Here is a 21,055-nt window from a genome sequence, read left to right as displayed (position 1 = left end):
TTCTCCATCTCCTTGAAACTGAAGGGCCTTTTTGATTGCCTTAGTGAACACAGGGCAACAGAAGTAATACTGTAGGACTTCCACAATGAGGTTGCAAAAGGTCATATGGTTTTCACCTGTCTCTCTCTTGGCACACTCAACCTTGGATCCTAACCACCATAGTGTAAGGACGTCCATGCCATATGCAAAGTCTACAGGTAAGGGCTGGAAGCTCCAGCTAAGATATGTCCATAACCAACATCAACTGGCAGACATGTACATGAGTGAGGAAGAATTCACATGATTCCAGCCCCCAGTCTTCCAGCTTCCCAAGGAGACCAGAGATAAACTATGCCCACTGAGCCCTGCCCCAATCACAGATTTAAAAGCAAAATAAATGTTGCCTTCACTGTATCATTTTCTACCACAAAGATAATTAATTTGAGATAATTATAGATTCACATGCAGTTAAAAGAAAAAACACGGACATCTTGTATACCCTTTAGCCAACCTCCCCCATGGTAACATTTTACAAAACCATAGACTATCTCAGAACCAGAATATTGACGTTGATGCAGTCAAGGAGCAGAACATTACCATCACTAGGAGGATTCTTCTTGTGGCCCTTGTATAGCCACACCCACTTCTTTCCTGTACCCACCCCTTCATTAACCCCTGGCCACCATTGACCTGTCCATCATTTCTATACTTATATGATTTCAAGAAGTTTATATAAAAGAAATCATACAGCATGCAACTTTTGGGATTGGATTCTTTCATCAAGCATAAATCATTGGAGACCCACCAGATTGTTGCATGTAGCAATCACTCATTACTTTTTATTGCTGAGCAGTGAATATTCTATGATCTGGGTATAGCAGAGCTTAAGTATTCACCTTTTGAAGGACATATGGGTGGTTCTCAGTTTTGTTATATTATGAGTAGCTACTATAAACATTCATGTTCAGGCTATTGTGTCAACATGTCTTAATTTTCTAGAATTAATACCCAGGAATACAACTGCTGGACCGTGTGGTGGCTATATGTTTAACCTTTTAAGGAATCTGCAAAACTGTCTTCCAGAGTAGCTGCACCATTTTACATTTCCATGAGCAACAAAGGAGTGATCTAGCTTCTCCACATCTTTGTGAGCATTTGGTGTTGTCACTATTTTTTATTTTAGCCATTTTTAGTTAGCTATGAAAGCTGTGTAGTGATAGCTCATTGTGGCTATAATTTGCATTTCCCTAATGGCTAATGATGTTAAACATCTTTCCATGTGCTTATTTTTCATCTGTATGTCTTCTTCAGTGAAATGTCTCTTGATTACTTTTGCCCATTTCTAATCAGATTGTTTGCATTTTTTTCCTATTAAATGTTGAGAGTTCTTTTTATATCCTGGATAATAGTTACTTGTAGGATATATGGTTTGTAAATATTTCCTCCCAGGCTGTCGCTTGTCTTGTCATCCTTTTAACAGAGTCTCTTATGGAACAAAAGTTTTAATTTTGATGAAGTCCAATTTATCAGTTTATTTTATAGACTGTGCTTCCAGTGTCAAGTCCAAAACTTTTTTTGAAGCCCTAGGTCCTGAATATTTTTAATTTTCTCCTTTTTTTTTTCTCCTAGAAGTTTTATGTTTTATATTTAAGTCCATGATACCTTTTGAGGTATGATTTGTTGTTGTTGTTTAAGAAAGAGGGAATTGGGGTACACCTGGGTGGCTCAGTCGGTTACACTGCTGCCTTCGGCTCAGGTCATGAGCCCAGGTTCCTGGGATCGAGTCCCACATCGGGCTTCTTGTCCAGCAGGGAGCCTGCTTCTTTCTTTGCCTCTGCCTGACGCTCTGCCTGCTTGTGCTTTCTCTATGACAAATAAATAAATAAAATATTTAAAAAGGGGGGGTGGATTGGTGGGGAGGAGCAGAAGGAGAGAGAGTGAGAGAATCCTAAGCATTCTTCATGGCTAGAGCAGTACCCAATGTGGGACTTGATGTCATGACCCTGAGATCATGACCTAAGCTGGAATCAAAAGTCTGATGCTTAACCAAGGAGCCACTCGGGCACCCCATTTTGAGTTAAATTTTATACAAAATATGAGACTTAGGTTTAAGTTGAGGGCTTCCCCCCCGCTCTTTCTTTCTCCCTTTTTTCCTTCCTCCCTTCTTCCCTTTCTTCCTTTCCTCCTTCCCCCTTTCTCCCTCCCTCCCTTCCTTTCTTTCTGATGGCCAATTACTTTAGCATCATTTCTTGAAAAGGCTCTCTTTCTTCCATGTATTTGCTTTTGGATATTTGTTTTTAAAAAGTTGGATATATTGGTTTGAATCTATTTCTGGCTTTTCTATTTTGTTCCATTGATCTACACGTCCTTTCTCTGTCAATACTACCCAATTTTTTGTTTTTGTTTTTCAGGAACAGTTTTTTGTTTTTATTGAAGTACAGTTAACACACAATGGTACCTTAATTTCAGGTGTACAACACAGTGATTTGACTAGTCTATATGTTATGGTGTGCTCACCACAAGTGTAACTCCCATCTGTCATCATATAATACTATCACAATATCATTGGCTATATTCCCTATGAATACAGAGTCTTGATTGATGTAGCTATATACTTCTTATAACTGAGTAGTCTGGGGTGCCTGGCTGGCTCAGTCGTGTAGGTGTCTACCTTTGCCTCAGGTCATGATCCCAGGGTCCTGGTCTTGAGTCCCACATCAGGCTCCTGGCTCAGTGGGGAGTTTGCTTCTCCCTCTACCCTTCCCCCCTGCTCATGGTCTCTCTTTCTCACTCAAATAATTAAATAAAATCTTTTTTAAAAAAGAAATTGAGTAGTTTGATCCCTCACAGCTTATTTTTCCTTTTGAGAATCATTTTATCAATTCCAGTTCCTATATCTTTCCCTATAAATTTTAGAAAAACATTGGCTATACTTACAAAGACTCTTGTGTGGACATTGATAGGAATTTTGTTAAATCTGTATATTATTTTGGGAAAATTGATATATTTACTCTGTCGAGTCTTTTAATCCATGGTATGCCTCTCATTTATATTATGTCATTTAAATTCCTTTGACAATTTTACTTGATCTTAAAAGTTATTTTCTTAGTGATTGCTCTAGGGATTACAATATGCACCTTCACTTACTACAATTTTCAGGAGTAATTTACTTACTCCCAGTAGCACATGGAAACTTTGCTCTGATATTGGTCCAGCAAACCTCCTTCCCTTATACTGTCATTGTATTTATCTGTCTATCATCTATCTATCCAATACTCTGGAAATGGACTAAAAAGCATACAATAATCCAAGAAGCACTTGTGCTTGAAGAACTGCCAAACCTCAGGTAGGAAGAGACTTTCTGACATTCCTCCTTATATACGTATACAGATATTATACTCACTGACCAGTATTAAAATTACTGATATACAAAATTTTTTGTCTTTTCAAAAAGTTAAGAGAGGAAATGAGAAAAACATGTATAGAGTTTTTCAGATTAATCATGCATTGATCATTTCCAGTGTTTTTAATTTCTTCTGGTGAATGCAAATAACTGTCTGGTATCCACTTATTTTCAGCCTGTGAAGTTTCTTTAGGATTTCTTGTCAGCCAGGTATGGTCACAAAGAAGTTTGTTAGTCTTTGTTTACCTGAGAATGTCTTCATTGCACCTTCACTTTTGAAGGTTGATTTTGCTGTGACAGAACTCTCGGCTGGTAGGTGTTTTCAGCACTTGGAATGGGGCTTCCCATCTACCTCTAGCCTCCAATGCTTTAGATGAGAAGTCAGCTGTTAACTGCATTGGTTCTCTTTCATATGCGGTGAGAGGTCCGGGGTGTCACCCAGTACCCCGAATCCTGTGAGTCTCTTCTGACCTGCATAGCTGCCAGTATTCACAGCTGGCCCCATCCTGGCAGAACCTCTGTGCTAATTGTGGGGGGGGTGGTACTGGGAGAAATCCCAAGACTGTCACAAAGTCCATTCCTACTTTAAGATCAGCAGTTTTTTAAAGCATAAATGCTTCTCAGATGTCCTAAGCATTTTGGTTAATTGTCCAGGGGACTGAAGTGGCTGTTTTTATCAATCCTGTCCAGCTTTGTAGCTACTTTATGGGAACAGGATTTGCTAACCATCTCACTGGGCCATGGCCAGCTTCAACCAGGTTCTTGGCACACCCTTTCCAGCTCCCTGTTACTCAACCAGGCTGGTGGAGTCTCCCAAGTAGCCTGGAGGTCTTGGTACTCAGCTGAAGAGATGCTGGGCAGAGATCAGGAAGAAAGGAAAGTTGGACTGGGTCCTTAGTCTCTGGGGAGCTTAGTGGTGCTTTCAAGTCTTTTGGTATCATAAAATCCTCAATATATTTTGGGCCAAACATTGTATATCCAGGGATAATGATAATGTGTCTAGATTTCATACACATTCACACACTTTAATAGGGAGAATATTGGCTGGGAGAAGTCATTTGGTACAGAAGACATTTTCTAGGGGCAACTAATAGTTTCCAAAGTTCCTTTATCCTGAGGTAAAGGCAATTACTAGTTGCTGTAAATGGAGATATTTTCAGAAATAAAGAGGAAGATTCCACATGGGTGTTTTGTTTTTTGTTTTGCCAGACTTGCCTTAAGTGCAAGTTCAGTAGCTCTCCACCTCCTCTGGGTGGGGAGAGGGCAGTGATGATCCCATATGAAGACCATCTTGCACTCTTGCACTCACATCAGAGCAGGCACTCAAAAGTACTTCTAGAACAGTGTTTCTGAAACTGGCTTCAAGAAATCTTGTTGATTCCTTGGAGGTAACTCAAGGGCTCCTGTTTAAGAATAGAATGTAGGGGCACCTGTGTGGCTCAGTAGGTGAAGCATCTGCCTTTGGCTCAGGTCATGATCTCAGGATCCCAGGATGGAGCCCTGCATCAGGCTTCCCACTCAGTGGGGAGTCTGCTTCACCCTCTCCCTCTGCTTCTCCCCCAGCTCATGCTCTCTCTCATACTATTTCACATAAATAAAATCTTAAAAAAAAAAAAAAGTATAGAGTCTAGTGGGTGATGTTTTAGCCCTGCCCACCCATCTCTACTCCTCTGCCCCCAACCCTTGCCTCACCCAGAGCATCTTGGTTTCCATCTGTCTCCCATATTGGTCTTCTACCTAAGATTTCATTTGAAGAAACAGGTGCAGTGCTTATAAGTATAAAATCTACTGGTCAAGCTCAGGTGCTTCCTTTTACAGGTGAGAAAAAGAGGCCCAGAGAAGTGAGATGACCTGCCCAACATTATGAAATCGGTGGCAGAGAAAGGACTGTGTCTTAGGTTGTATTTTCTCATGACACATCACTATCTGAAAGCTTGCAGGAAAGTCCCTTGTGTTCTCCAGCAGAGGTTCCCAGGAGCTGTGCATTTTCCAGAAGCTCTCCCCATCTTTGCTAGCTGTACTTGACTGTCACTTTATATCTGGCTTCCCTGAAATACATACTCTGCATTCTGGGGGTGGGGAGAGAGTAGAGAGTGGTTCTGGATCAAAGAACCTTTGGATTCTACATACCACATCTTTCCTCTTGGATATTCACCAGGCGTGTTAAAGGGAGATGAGAAGTCTACTGAGAAATCATCCACCTTATTAGTTACTTGACATAGAGAATTTTTTTTTTCACCTAACAGTGTGGGGTGCCAACAGGAAACAGATATACATCCAGTTGGGTAATTTAGGGGGACTTTTATAAGGGGCTATTTGTAAAGATGTGAGTGGAATGTAGGGAACCCATAAGGAATAGTACAGTGCCTTGGGACAAGTAAGAGTGGGGGGCTTCATTCAAACTGGGTCTGAGTAGTGAAAGAAGGACATGGCTTCTGGAATGCAAAGCAGGAGGGAGCTGTGTGGACAGGACTCCCTGAGCTTTGGTTGAGCGCTGTAGGGCAATAGGGCTGAGGGCTTCCTGAATGGACCGGGAGGTAGTATAGGAAACAAGTACCCCCTCGCCATTCTCCTCCATTCCTTTCTCATTTACCAAAGCCAACTAATACCCGCAGTGGAAGATAGCCACATGAAGCGATCCAGAAAAGTTTGCTCCTCAAGAGGCTGAGGAGGCTGGAGAGTTAATATGGAAGGCTGAATGGAAAAACTGTACAGCATGGACTTAATAACTCACTCTGACAAAAGATATGGTGGTTCATTCTGAAGATGGTCTTTGGGGGTTTGGGCATGTGGGTGTTCTAGGCAATGGGTGGGGTTTTGGGGTGTGTGGCCAGCTAGGTGTTGATGCAGAAGGGAAGAAGGCAATATTTGTGATGTACAAAGACTAGGAGGGCTAAGGGTCCCAAGATTTTGCCTGGAACTCCTCTCCACGGCACAGTGTATGTAGTCTGCTAGATTTGGCATCCTTGTCTCTCCCTGGACTTCTCAACCGATTGCATCTCCACTCTGTCCATCACCTGTCTCCCCCTCCCCTTCTCCCTTCAGGAAGTCCTGGGCCTTGGCACAGTGCCCAGCCAGGGCCATCAGCCTCCTGATGGATTGAGCTGGATAACATAACAATTAATTAGCGCTCAGGACTCATTGATTGATGCGCTGACAAGACTATAAAGTGACAAAACAATCTAGATTCATCGGGGTGCCAAGGCTGCTGGAAGGAAGCATAAAAGTAGGGCAGGGCATTCTGCCCACTGAGAGCCTGTAGATCCCCAGACAGTTAACAGGTCTCTTAGAATCGGATCATCCCCCCTCACCTCTGCAGCTGTGAAGGTGCTGGAGCTGACAGCGAGTGTCCTTACACTGGGGTCTGGTTTGACTGTTAAGGGAATTGGCCAGTCTTCTCGGTGAAGCTGGTAAACTGCTGGGGGAGTCTGTGCGCACATGCGCTCACGTGCCTGTGGGTTTGCTCCTCTGTGTGTTTAGAAGGGGAACCAGGGAAAGGGAAGAGTGATGATGAGGTGTTGGACATCCCTGGGGACAACTCAGCGGCAGATGTAGCAAAAGCCATTTCTGTCGCAGTGAGTCACAGGAAGGTTGTAGGGTACAGATAATACCCCAAAACATAAACGATGACTCTGTCAGTGGGAATCTTGAGATAAAACGAAGAGATAATATGCATATTGGTTCCAGATTCTCTGGTCTTGGGCCCCGTCACCACACTCTGGAGTTGCTATGATAACCTACTGATTTCCTCCCAGTCTCCAGCTTCTCCTCCTTTGGTGAGTCTTTCTTAAATGCTAATTTCACCCTTGCCATTAGCTTGCGAATACTGCAAATGAACAATAGGTTAAAACTTTGATGTCTTCTGGAGCATATGCTTTTCTAAGGACTGTCCTGAAGAATCACCTGAGGAGCTCATTAGAAACATATGGGCCCTTCCCCCATCCTGTGAATTATGATTTAGGTGATACAATACCCACTCCAAGAATTAGCATTTCAAAAGCATCCGGGGGGGGGGGGCACCTGGGTGGCTCAGTGGGTTGAGCCTCTGCTTTCAGCTCAGATCATTATCCCAGAGTCCTGGGATTGAACCCCACATCAGGCTCTCTGCTCAGGGGGAAGCCTACCCCCCTCTCCCCCGCCTGCCTCTCGGCCTGCTTGTGATCTCCGTCTGTCAAATAAATAAATAAAATATTTTTAAAAAAATCCAAGATGTTACTCCTACAGCTGGAATTTGGACCACACTCTGAAGAATGGTGTCCAACGTCCCTGTGTTTCCTAAGCTGTGCATGGTCTAGGACCTCTCACTCAGCACCCCAGAAGCTTCTCTATGATCCCCAACACCCATCACCACCCCAGTGCTCTGCTCAGGAGCCTTTTCCCATGTGGACCACTCTTCTCATTACCTCCCCCCAAATCCTTCCAATCCTTGAACATAAAACTCGTGGCAACTTCATCAAGCCATCCTCGAGCTTTTCCATGCACAGTGATATCCTTGACCTTCTGACCACTGATAAATTTATTATTGCCAGCACTTGCTTTCAGTGCCTAATCACATGTAATTTAGCCTTTTTCCTTCTGTTTCATTTGCTCTTTCGAAAGACGATTAAACACTTCTGCGTGGGAGGCGCTTCTCCCCAACTATTAATATGTTGAGCGTTTTTGGAGGTGGAGATCCATCACATTTCTTTCATGTTTACCTTAACAAAATACTCCCTGGGCTGGGCTCCTTGGAGGCACTTCTGCCAGATTTTTTTTTTTTTTTTTGAATGATGAATGGTTGAGTAAATGAATCTAGTCTTGAGGCAGAAGAAAATGGGCAAGACGCCATGGTGATGATCCTTGATTGCCTGTCCTACTTTCTATGTTCTTGTTCTCTATACCCTCTTCTTCATGCTCAGAGTGGCAGATTTTCTGGGCCGGTGGCCAGGTTTGTGGGTTGTAATATTTCAGAGGTGTCTAAGTGTGTGTGGAGGAGTCAGGCACCCCTCCTTTCCCAGCTCAGGCTTTCACTTCTTCTTGAAGATCCATTGCCCTTCTCATACAACACCCATCTTTGAATTCTTGGTGGTACGAAGAGGTCAGTGTAGGGAGGCAGGCCTGTTTTCATGGTATCAGAAGGCAGGGCTCCTCCCAAGATGTCTGGTTGGTTTACAATGACATTGGTACAAGGCCATTGGGAGGTCATCAGTTCCCATGGTACAAGGCCATTGGGAGGTCATCAGTTCCCATGGTACAAGGCCATTGGGAGGTCATCAGTTCCCATGCTCCTGTGTGTTACCCCCCCTCTTTCTCTAGGTCTCGGTCTTTTGTTTCAGAGGCTTCGGCTCAGGGTCTCCCGGGGTCCTACCCCTGGGAGTCTGATTTTGTATGAGCCACTCCCCAGCAGGCCTCCCCACTTCTGGCAAGGATTTTAATTTCCCAGTCTGCCTGCGTCGTCATGCCCACACAGGAAAACAACGTGTCTTCTGCCAGATTCACTTAAAAAGACAACCTCTAGGTTTCCCTGGGAGAGCTGCCTGCCACCTGCTGTGAGCCACTTCTTGAAGAAGATGGGGCTCCCCAAAGCCCCGAGGTACCAGAGCTGTGTTTGGTCTGCCAGCGGTTATGGTAATCACCATAAAAGGAGTATTTTCCGTCCCTCTGTTCCAGGAGACTGGTCGTGCTCCTGGAATTAACTCAAGCAAATCCCTGAAGGTTATTGAAATCATACCCATGGAAAGTCAACCTTGGAATGCCCTGGCAATACCCGGGAGTGGGATGGGGCATAAGTGCCAAGTGTGTGATGAGGTGGGTCTGGGAGATACTGGGATCACTTTGGCCTTAGACACTGGGCCAAACTGGTACATCGGGCGGGCTCCTTAAAGGGTTTCGGAACTCTGATGTTCCCTCAGAAAATTTCCCTTCGGCAAATCCCAGATTCTCCTCACCCCCACCCACAGTCAGCCCATCCAACGATTGCCCTCCAACAGCGCTGGATCTTGGCACCCAACACATCTACCAGGTGACACAAAGTAGCTCAATGTCACCAGAGGTGACTCTGGTTGAAATAATTAGAATGGAAGGATGATTGATATTTGGAGGGTGTACAGTCTTTTGGGAAACCCCAAAATATCCCAAATGAAAAGTAGGTTATCAGAAGATCTTCTATCCATTCTGTAAGGACTATGAACTGTAAGTGTATCTGACATTGTATTGTATTTTTCTTTAAGAAGTGAATTCCTGTGTGTGTGTGTGTGTGTGTGTGTGTGTGTGTGAAGAGAGAGAGAGAGAGAGAGATATCTGGGTCCATTTTTAACCTTCACATTTGTTCTTTACAATTATAATACCAATTGGAGGACACTCTAAGCCTGGTGCCTGGCCCTAGGAACCACATGCATTACTATCCTAGCACAAATGGGGTTCTTCTTTTTCTTTTTCTTTAGTTTTTTCTTATTTATTTGACTGAGAGAGAACACAAGAGGGGGGAGGGGAGAGGGAGAAGCAGACTCCCCGCTGAGCGTGAGCCTGATGTGGGGCTCTATCCCAGGACCCTGAGATCATGCTCTGAGCTAAAGTCAGGCACTTAACCGACTGAGCCACTCAGGGGCCCCTCAAATGGAGTTTTTCTGTATTAGGGCAAAGACAATCATCTTTTTCCTATCAACTACAATTTCTTGCATCAGACACTTAATATGCTAAGTGATTTACAAGTATCATGGGACTGAAACCTGACAAAAATTCTGTGAGGTCCTTCACATCATACGGATAATACCCAGTTGCCCAAGATCGCGTGGAATGTAAATGGCTGAATCTGGATTCAAATTCACCTGTAGAGGCTCCAAACACAATGCCATTTTTCTGGAATGGGCATATATGGATTCTTCCTGGCAGCAGAACAAGCCTGAATTTCTACGGAGTTGTCAGTTCTTTGGATTTACACACTGGTAGCAAATGACTGATACTTGGAAGAGAAATCTCATGCAATTTCTGACCTACAGGATCTGTTCTTCCACCCACCCTGTGTGCCTCTAAGAAGGCTCTCCCCGACTCAGCCCAGAGCAATGCAGACCTTCCTTACCCTTGCCTTTCCCCATTGATGGCGATCTTCTGGTTTCCCCTTGTAGCCCTTCTGGCGTTCACCAAAAAGCCACCCTCTGATCAGTGCAGGCAGATCAGCAGAAGCCAGCCACGCCACTGGGGGGACACAGGAGCCCGGGCATTCCGGCAGTGAGTGCTCTCTTTCTGGGGACCATCATGCAGGACACTGAATCCCAGGCAATGGGTCATGGCCCTCTAGAGGGCAAAGAACATGTTGGGGGTCCTCTGCTCTCTTAGGTCTGCTTTCCTGCCCAGGACCTTCTAAGAACAGTCCCAGCACACAGCCTCTTGCTGGCCTTTCCACTGAGTTCCATCTACATTCGTTTCCTTCCCTGAGCTCTGATTCCATCTCCCTGTTGGCTACTTGCTTGGGTCTTATCCATCCTGAAGGAACAGCTGGAAGACGACCCCTCCCCTTGCAGCCTTCGCCACCCCCTCAGCTGCCAATGGTCTGTCCACACTGGGAACTCTCTTATGCTCTGTAGTTTCTTGGGGGCATTTGCTGCTTTCTACGTTGGGTTCTCCATGACATAAGGTGCACACTTTGTCTCTTCTAACACACTGGGCCTGCGTGATAGTGAGTAATAGACCATTCATCTTGGTATTTCCCAAGTGGACTAACCTAGTGCTTTCAATAACCATTTATGGGAGAATAAATGCTGGGCACCAATGGAGATATGGAGGCAGATCTGATACCATCTTAGTTGAGCACAGTAGGTGTTCAGTAGATGTTTAAATACATGAAATAATAAATACATAAATAATACAATTGCTGAGGGTACATAGACTATCTGGAAGATTTTCATCGAGTACGATGAGGGAAGACTTCATAAAGGAGGTACATCTTGAAGAAAGCCATAAAAGAGATATGATTTTGGACTGGTGGGACGGGAAGTCAGACAAAGACACTCATCACCCCTAAAGGAAGGCCAAGGCCAAGGAGTGGGGGATGAGCTGGCAGAACAGATGGTTTGGATCAGGTGGAGGGTGAGTGCGTGGGATGTCAGTGAAACAGGTAGGTGGAGTGGAATTAGGTCATGGCAGTTTTTAATGGCAGATGGAAGACTCCCACTGTATCCTGAAAGGCTGCTGATTCCCAGACAGGACGATGATAGGATAAAACCCTTGCTTCCTAAGGATGGATCAGTGGGAAAAACTAGAAGGAGGAAGGAAAACCGGTTTGGACATGTTCAGTACTAAATGTTTGCATCCCCTCAAAATCCACTTGTTGGACACCTACCCCCCAGCAGGGTGGTATGAACAGGAGGGAACTTTGGAGGGTGATTAGGTCATGAGGGTGGAGGCCTCATGGATGGGATTAGTGACTTACTGAAAGAGACCCCAGAGAGGACCCCTAGTCCCCTTTCTTCCAGGTGAGGTACAAGAAGTTGGCCATCTGCGCCCCAGGAGGGGGCTCACCCCAGGACCCAACCGTGCCATCCCTGGTCTTGAACTCCCAGCCTCCAGAATCATGAGAAGCAAATCCCTGTTATTTGTAAGTGGCTCAGTCGATGGCCCTTGGTTACAACAGAGGGACTAAGCCAGGTGGAAATGCAGAAGCAAAGTCAGGGAAGCTGAATCAATGCTCCTGATTCTTTCCAGATTGAGGTGTCCATAATTTATGGTGCTCATGCTTCATGAGCAAAGGGCCAGGGAGAAGATGTAAGGACAGGTTGTCATCAATACTTGATCCCCTGTCTTTGATGGGGATTGCTTCCTGCTGGTGGTTGGTTCCAGCACTTGTCTCAAACAGACAAGACAGAATTCTCTTGGGATGAAATACCACAACCCCTAGTGCTGGCCACACTCATGCAGCCTCTCAGATCCCTGAGACAGTGTCTGGGGCTCTAAACTTCATGCAAGGAAGGAGAGGGGGCAAATGCTGCATCCTGTCCTTTGGTTCTTCCAAAAAGGCACTTTCACCTGTACCAACACACCCATTTGCAGGTACTCTATACTCAGGGGAGACCCTGGAAATCACTGTGTGCTGAGAACTGGGAAGCCTGAAGGCTTAAGAGGTAAGAACTCACAGTATCCATCCCCATTTTAGAGATGAGAACACCGAGGCATGGGGCAGTACCTTGGCTATTGGCTAAGACACAGGCTGAGGAGCCCACACCTTTGGCTGAACCACCATCACTATTACCCTCACTAACCAGATCTGAGCTGCTGCCTTGTTCCCTGATGTTTCACGGCTGATCTTGTCCCCAGCACTTGCTACTCACATCAGTTACTAAGACAACTGAAAAAGGCTTCGCGGGTCTCCTGGGAATCCTGACCATATGAAAAGTGCAGGAAAATAACAGCCACCAGCTGATATACCCAGTGAGGAAAGAAAAGACAATTAATAAATTCACCATTTGCCATGCAATTCCATCACAAAGCAGTTTCCCTTGTTAGGTTGAGAAATGTCTGCCGTCATCAGAGTTCCGCTCCCTTGCTATGAAATGTATCCTGGCTTCGTTTGCGGGAAATTCACACACTGCTGCTTTTCCTCAGGGGTATGGGAAGCCTTCAGCAAAGAACATCTTAAATAAATGACTAGCCTTGACAACAGACACGCCAGGGATGGGGCTGGAACTTATACCATGGCGTGCTGAGACATCCCATCAAGTGTGACAAAGTGGCGGGGGGAGAACCTCAAGGCACCCCCACACTTGTGTTCTCACATACAGGCTTCTGATGTCTCTGGAAGGATCTCCATCTCCCCTCTGGAAATAGCTCTGGTTGTTACTGCCTCTGACATTTTATTTTATTTTTTAAAAAGATTTTATTTATTTATTTTGAAAGATCACAAGTAGGCAGAGATGCAAGCAGAGAGAGAGAGAGAGAGAGAGAGAGAGAGGGGAGGAAGCAGGCTCCTCACTGAGCAGAGAGCCCGATGTGGGGCTTGATCCCAGGATCCTCAGATCATGACCTGAGCCGAAGGCAGAGGCTCTAACCCACTGAGCCATGCAGGTGTCCCTGCCTCTGATATTTTAAAAGCAATATAATTAATGCATGCAATTGTGAAAAGGCTAGAAAATAAAAATGAATGAAAGAAAGACGTGTATTTTTCCCCCAGAAAAATGGGATAATGCTGCATATAGAGCATGGTTTTTGCAATGATAGGACACATACCATGACGGTCATGATTTTTGCAATGATAGGATACATACCGTGACTGTCAAAGTCAATCACGAAGGCTTCTGTGATGATTGGTAGTTGAGCATTCAGCCATATGGATGCGTCGTTATCATTGTTGGTAACTTTGTTTCATTAACCACTTCCCTGTGGTCAGCTAGTTAAGTGAATTCCACCTCAATGGTATTATGAATGATACTTTGTATCTCTGCAGGCAGAACTCCCTGGGAGTCCTTGATTGCTTTCCCTCGGGAAAATTTCTAGACTCAGAATTGCTAGGTGAGAGGGAATGCAATGTTTAAAATTGTGGTTTAATTTCTTCTTGGAAACTGTGCTGATTGATACTTCCTTCAGTTCTGAATGAAGAGTTTAGTGTCTGTATTCCCTCCTGCTGGGTAGCACTGGATTTTTCTTTTGGGAGAAAGTGGTTTTTGCCGAGTTGAAAGGTTATATTTCGTTGATGACTCGAGAGATTAATCTTTTTTTCTAATGTCCCCTATGTCTGACAGGAGAAATATGTTTGATACTTTCCTTAGCTCATTTCTTCCCCATCAGGGTGATTAACTTATTTTTATCCTTTTATTAAGTGTTTAAGAATTCCACCTATAAAGGATATCAATCCTGCATCTACCACACATCACAACATTTTTCCCTCTTTTTTTTTTTTTTTAAATCATCTCTACACCCAGCGTGGGGACTTGAACTCACAACCCCGAGATCAAGAGTCACATGCTTTACTGGACTGAGCCAGCCAGGCCTACCTGCACCCTCCCCCTGGCATTTTTTTTAAAAAAATCATTAGTTCTTTCTTTCTTTCTTTTTTAAGATTGTATTTATTTATTTGACAGATCACAAGTAGGCAGAGAGGCAGGGTGGTGGGAGGAGCAGTCTCCCTGCTGAGCAGAGAGCCCGATATGGGGCCCAATCCCAGGACCCTGATATCATGACCTGAACCGAAGGCAGAGGCTTAACCCACTGAGCCACCCAGGCGCCCCTAAATCTTTTGTTATTTCATTTAATTTTTTCGATTCACACCTATCTTAAATCCTAATGTAGTCAAAGTTATCTGTATTTTTCTCTATGTTTTGTCTCTCTGGAAACTTATTAACTTACCATTCAGAAAGCCATTGTTGAGCCGAGACTCTGGGCTAGTGTTGGGGTATACTCAGGAAGAGCATCCCCATTCCCAGAGGGCACAAATATTGTGTCTCCTGTTCTTTTAGGGTTTCGCTTCTGGCATTTTAATCTTAAATATACATGGAATATATTGTGTTATGTCACATATATTTAATTTATTTTAAAGTGGTTCACTATTGAGCCCAACACAGGCTTTCCCCCACTTTTATGCAAATCCGTCTTAATCCGATCCTGAATAATTACCCATGGAGGAAGCTGCCTGGTTTGGCTCAGTGCACAGACTATTTAGATAAATGATAGTAAGGGAGGGTTGCCCTGTGAGAGGTCTGCAGGGTGAACTCATAGCCAGAAATGAATCCATGGTTATTTTGATAGTAGAGGAGCAACGAGGGGAAATCAAGGTCCTGACTGGGAATTTATCCTATAAAATACTAAGCAACATTTGAATAGGAAAGGAAAATGGTGGTTAAACTGGGTTAGGGTGAAGCTGGCCTCCCGTGGGCTGCTGGCATTGGGACCTGTGGTCCCAGGGCATTTCCTTGGGACTTGGTCCCCAGCTGGGTGCTTCTGAAAACACCAGATCTTGGCCCCATGCACCTAACTACAGCATATTCTTTGCTATAGAGGGAGTGCTTCCCCCACCGCCCCACCCCAACAAATGTCTGCGCATCGGTGCTTTTTCTGTCAACCCCAATTCATCACACACATGAATCCATGTTGCTCATTCTGTCTGTCTGGTACTGCTCATGCTGTCTGAATCATTACATTTTTCTTTCACCTTTAAATAGCTAAAGATCTAGCAGTGCCAATGTCCATCTATTTTCACACTTGTGTGTATGTCTGTACATATTAAGTCTCATGCATTAATGTTTCCAGGGGTCTTTTCCTACTATTTGTGAAATGAGCAAATTTAGATTTTGGCTTTGAATCCCATTATTTTATTTATAGAATAATTTGGGGGTATAATTGAAAATCTTCCCATTCAGGGACCTGGTCTATATTCCTCCACCCCCTTTATTGAAGTCCTTTATTTTGTGCGTTAGTAAATATTTGTTGTCTTCCTTATAGAGATCTTGTACATTTTATATAATAACATCTATTTACAATAATTTCTTTCTTTTTTTTTTTTCTTTCTTGTTACAGTGGCTGGAAGTGCCTGGTTTGGTAAATAGTATCAAGAGGCTGAAAACAACTCAGGGAATGTTATAACTTATCAAAAAAATGTAGAAGTAGCTCCCCAGGAGTTTATCCTTTTTCAGTTTTATTTTAAAGTTCTTTATCTTAAAAAAATAAAACAAAAGAAAAGAATAAACAAACAAACAGATGAACCAGCAAACACATAGTTAACAAAGAGACCTAGAGGCTTGCTGATCTAGCACCTGGATCAGAGAAGGTGGTCCAATTTGAGGATATAAGTAACCCAGGAATGTTTATATCTCGAATGACAGCAGGCACCCACCTGTCTTTCTAGACGCAGGTTATCTACCCTGACGTTTCACCTCTGGCTCCTTTTTAGTTTGAGTCTGGTAAGGAGTTCTTATTGTACAGCTGAATTTTACAAACAAGCTAGAATTTGGTTCATTTGGAAAAGGTGCTTGCTCCCAGGGCTGTGTGAGACCCCTTCTGCAGGATGGGCTCTGCTCCCCACTAGCCACTTGACCTTCACAGGTGAGATTCCACCTGTCTGCAGCAGGTAGAATGCAAACCCCACCTTCCAAAAGAGCACCTCTTTACCACCCCATGTTACAGAACTATTCCTTTCCTGGGCCTTTTACCCAAAGGATAAGTCAGCTTCTCGCTTGATCAACCATAGAGTTGGGTTTCCCCAGGCCACGGGAGCTACTGTTGGCCACTCCATCCGGACCTCTGGAATAGGTCTTTCTGTTGTGCGAGAAAAGCCATAAAAGGAAACTAATAGACTCCTAGGGATGTGATGGGCTTACAGGCAGGACTCAGTTAAGGGTGAAGCTTTGGTGTTCCACGCATATTCTTGATTTGGATGGAAATATGAAAATGATACTGCAGTATTACTCTAGGAGTTGGTAAAAATCTCCGGCTGACTAAGTTGATTTAAATTTTGTCTTCTCCCTTACTGGATCTACAGTTGGGTGATTTGTAACACACCTTTTCACCCACCGGGCGAGGAGAAGGGTGATCAGTCTCCTTATACTGAATGAACTTTTTGCATTGTTTATTTTATTTGATTACTAAATTAGGAATTGCCGGATGAGACAATTGGTCCTTTCTAGGTACTTTGCTGGAAAGAACGACATGAATCTCGGGTTGGCAAACGATGGTCTATGGACCAAATCTCACCCGCCACCTCTTTCAGAAATAAAGTTTTATTGGAATACAGTTAAATGACTCATTTGCATATTATCTAAGACTCTTTCATGCTGGAATGGTAAACTTGAGTAGTTGCAGCAGACGCCATATTGCCTGCAAAACCTAAATATTAATGAACTCTTTGGTGCTTTACAAAAATGTTTGCCAGCCCCCTATTATTATTATTGGTAGGTATTACTATTAGTTATTTTAGTAGGTCGTCCCTAATGCTTACCCAGTTTACCTAAAATTGCATACAAGTTATCATTTTTTTTGAAGACTTTATTTATTTATTTGAAAGCGCAGGGGTGGGGAGGAGTAGAGAAAGAGAGAGAGAAAGAGACTCAAGCAGACTCCCTGCTGAGCTCAGAGCCCCACTTGGGGCTCGATCTCATGAACCTGAGATGATGACCTGAGCTGAAATCAAGAGTCGGAGGCTCAACCAACTGTGTCCCCCAGGCGCCCCTCATACGAGTGATCTTAATCATTTCCCCAATTGTCTGTCCCTGAAAAGCACTATCATACAGCAGGGTTCAAACCAGAAAGTCTGTGTTGAGAGTTTTACTTTGCCTGGGGTGGGGATGTGGCTGAATTGGTTTTTGTTTTTGTTTTGTTTTTCCCCTTGCTATATACATATCCATATAAGTGTACATGTGTGGAGCAGGTAGAAAACAATGGTGTCCCTGGGGACAGACTGTGGGCGCCTCTTTGACTCTGGTGTTGTGCAAAGGAAGCTAGCATTCTTGCCAGGCCCCCTCCTTCTCACAAGCAGATGCAGACTGCTTTCTTTCATTTTTTTTTTTCAAATTTAATTTTATTTTTTCAGTGTTCCAAGATTCATTGTTTATGCCTCATGCCCAGTGCTCCATGCAATACATGCCCTCCTTAGTACCCACCACCAGGCTCACCCAACCCCCCACCCCCCTCCCCTCCAAAACCCTCAGCTTGTTTCTGAGTCCACAGACTCTCATGGTTCATCCTCCCCTCTGATTTCCCCCAATTCTCTTTTCCTTTCCTTTTCCTAATGTCCTCCATGTTATTCCTTATGTTCCACAACTAAGCGAAGGGGAGGAGAGGACCCAAGACAGCAACTTGGAGGGTCAGGATGACACTTTCCCACCAGAAAGCAGACTCTCTCTGCTTGGCTTTTTTCACTCAGCATAATCTCCTCCAGTCCTATCCATGTTGATACAAAAGTTGGGTATTCATCCTTTCTGACGGCTGAGTAATATTCCTTTGTATATATGGACCACATCTTCTTTATCCATTCATCTGTTGAAAGGCATCTTGGTTCTTTCCACAGTTTGGCAACTGTGGCCATTGCTGCTATGAACATTGGGGTACAGATGGCCCTTCTCCTCACTATATCTGTATTTTGGGGGTAAATACCCAGTGGTGCAATTGCAGGGTCATACGGAAGCTCTATTTTTAATTTCTTAAGGAGCCTCCACACTGTTTTCCAAAGTAGCTGCACCAACTTGCATTCCCACCAACAGTGTAAGAGGGTTTCCCTTTCTCCACAGCCTCTCAGAGAAGTTCAAATCAAAACCACACTGAGATACCATGTTACTCCAGTTAAAATGGCCCAAATGAGCCAGACAAGAAACAAGTGTTGCAGACTGCTTTCTGACGCATTGCGTAGCATATGATGCAGACTACCTGCACGACCAGAAGTTGTCCATCACTACCATGCAATATTCATCAACAGTTTGCTTGAAAGAAATCATATGCAGAGAAAATTGTAGGAAAAATATATAAGCCATTCACTTATCCCTGTATTGGAAACCATCTCTGGGCCAACCATATCAGCAGAGGGCAGGGAGCTCTAGGTGTGGTGTAATGCTGCCATCACGTGCATTTACTGATGCCGGCACTAATGGCCTGGGTCTACAGAAGGTGGTTATGTCAATCAGCCCAGTGAAATCCACCATCTACGATAACCTTGTCCATGACATCACATTATCCCCTTGGAGGAAACCACTGGGAGAAAGTAGCTTGATCCTGACATAGAAGGACATATTTTCTACTTATTTTTTAAAGATTTTTATTTATTTATTTAAGACAGAGTTAGCAACAGAGAGTACAAGTGGGGAGGAAAGGGAGAAGCAGACTCCCCGTGGGGCTCCATCTCAGGACCCCAGGATCATGACCTGAGCCAAAGGCAGACACTTCACCGACTGAGCCCCCCAGGAGCCCCAGACATAATTCCTTTTTCCAGACATTATGAATTGTCTACCCCAGAAGATTCCATCTCTCTGGCTGGCTGTTAAAATAGCCAGATCAGGGCTCAGCAGGCTCAGCAGGCTTCCCCCTCTCCCTCTGCCTGCCTCTGCCTGCTTGTGATTTCTCTCTGTCAAATAAATAAATAAATTCTTTTTAAAAAATATGGACAGATCAAACACACAGGTGAGGACATGACGGAACTGTATATTTTAGCTTCATTTCTGCCTCTGCCCTGTCCCCTACTTTTGCCTTACTTTCTCCGACTTTCAGGCCCTCCTCTCCTTTTGCAAAACTCCTTCAGTTCCTTCTGAGACCAGATGAACAATATGTGAACCAGAAAAAAATCAAAGAGAACAGGGACAACACAAGCCTGCTTGTCTTCCATGTGTGAGACGTGAGGGAAACTTAACACCCCTCATTTCAGAGTTTTGGAACTTTGCGAGATGGCGATTTAAAAGCAAGGGAGCTTAACCATCTCTAACCTCTTTTCTTTCAAAAGGGGAGATTTAAAAAAGGAAACAACAGATCACAGAAGTAATGTTGCCGGGCGTTGAAAAAAAAGTAAAATAAAATTTAAAGACTCACCCATAAGTCCACTACCTGGAGAATTACCCTGTTTCTTAAAACCTGTCACTCATCTCTTGCCCGTAAATTCCCCCTGCCTTTCCCAGTACACCCTTTTTACTAATTCTGGACCATATCAGTCTATAGAAGGAAAAAAAAAAACCCAACTTATCTTTCTAGAATTTTTATTTTTCTGCCCCACTTTGCTACAAGTTACTGTCAGATCATTTTAGCTGTGGGCATTCGATAATGGAAGGAATGGGGTCCCCTCTCTTTCTTGGGAGTTTTGGGGTCCTCTGAACCAGGTGGCCCAGGTGTGACTCCATCACATGGATGAAGCTAAAAGGTCTGCATATTCTTTTCAAAGGGTTCAAGATTGTAGCTGCTTACTCGCACCCCCCACGCCTGCACCATCACCAAATAAATAATAAAACCGATGCACTTGAGGCCGTTTTAAACATCCAAGTATTCCGCTTTCAAAGCAGGTGCACACAGGACAGCACGCGGCCACGATTAGCAATGTTTGTGAGAGCCTAATCCTGAGCTGGGTGGGCAGACCCCAAGCCGAAACTTGGATTTCTCGCCCTAGCTCTGAGCAGGTGCCGACCTCCCCTGGCCCCTGCTCTCCGCTGTCTCCCTGGGCTCACATGAGAGGCCTCTGCCCACTTCCGCCATGATCCTTCCTCATTTTTATGCCGCTAGACTTGCTCTGTTTTGCCAGACTCCCTTTGCAGACGCTCATCCTCCCACAGATGCCGGGAGGAATAAATTGCCAGAAATGAACCCAGCGAAGCCATGTCTTGGGTGCCACGGCAGCAAATCCAAGGAGAGCGAACAGGATGCTTTTCTCCCTTCTCGTTCCTTCTTCTTCTTCTTCTTCTTCTTTTTTTTTTTTTCGTCTTGCAAACTTCCCTACTCAGCTCTTGAACGTGTCTATGCATGCCGTCTGTGCTTGCTAACTGACACGCTCCGTTGGTGGTGCCCAGAAAACTCGCCATCTGACTTTTTCAGAGGCTCAGAGAGCGCGCTGTGATGAAACCCGTGTAAGCAGCTGTTCAGAGGCTGCGTTTAAGCGTTTAAACGCTGGGAAGAATGGTCTTTTAAAAAAGAATAAAGAAAGGGAGAGAGGAAAAAAAAAAAAGAAAGAAAGAAAGAAAGAAAGAAAGAAAGAAAGAAAGAAAGCAAAAGAAATCCTATTCAAGCAAAGGGTACAACTTGTTTTGG

General features: G+C 44.2%; 1 protein-coding gene across 3 annotated transcripts in view; it reads right to left on the bottom strand.

The window, feature by feature from the left end:
- Positions 1–21,055, bottom strand: part of SHISA6 (shisa family member 6) — a 276,674-nt gene that overhangs the window by 17,166 nt on the left and 238,453 nt on the right. The window lies entirely within an intron of this gene.

Source organism: Mustela nivalis (assembly GCF_964662115.1).
Source record: "Mustela nivalis genome assembly, chromosome: 17".
NCBI classification, from domain to species: domain Eukaryota; kingdom Metazoa; phylum Chordata; class Mammalia; order Carnivora; family Mustelidae; genus Mustela; species Mustela nivalis.
This window is presented reverse-complemented; position numbering and strand designations above follow the sequence as displayed.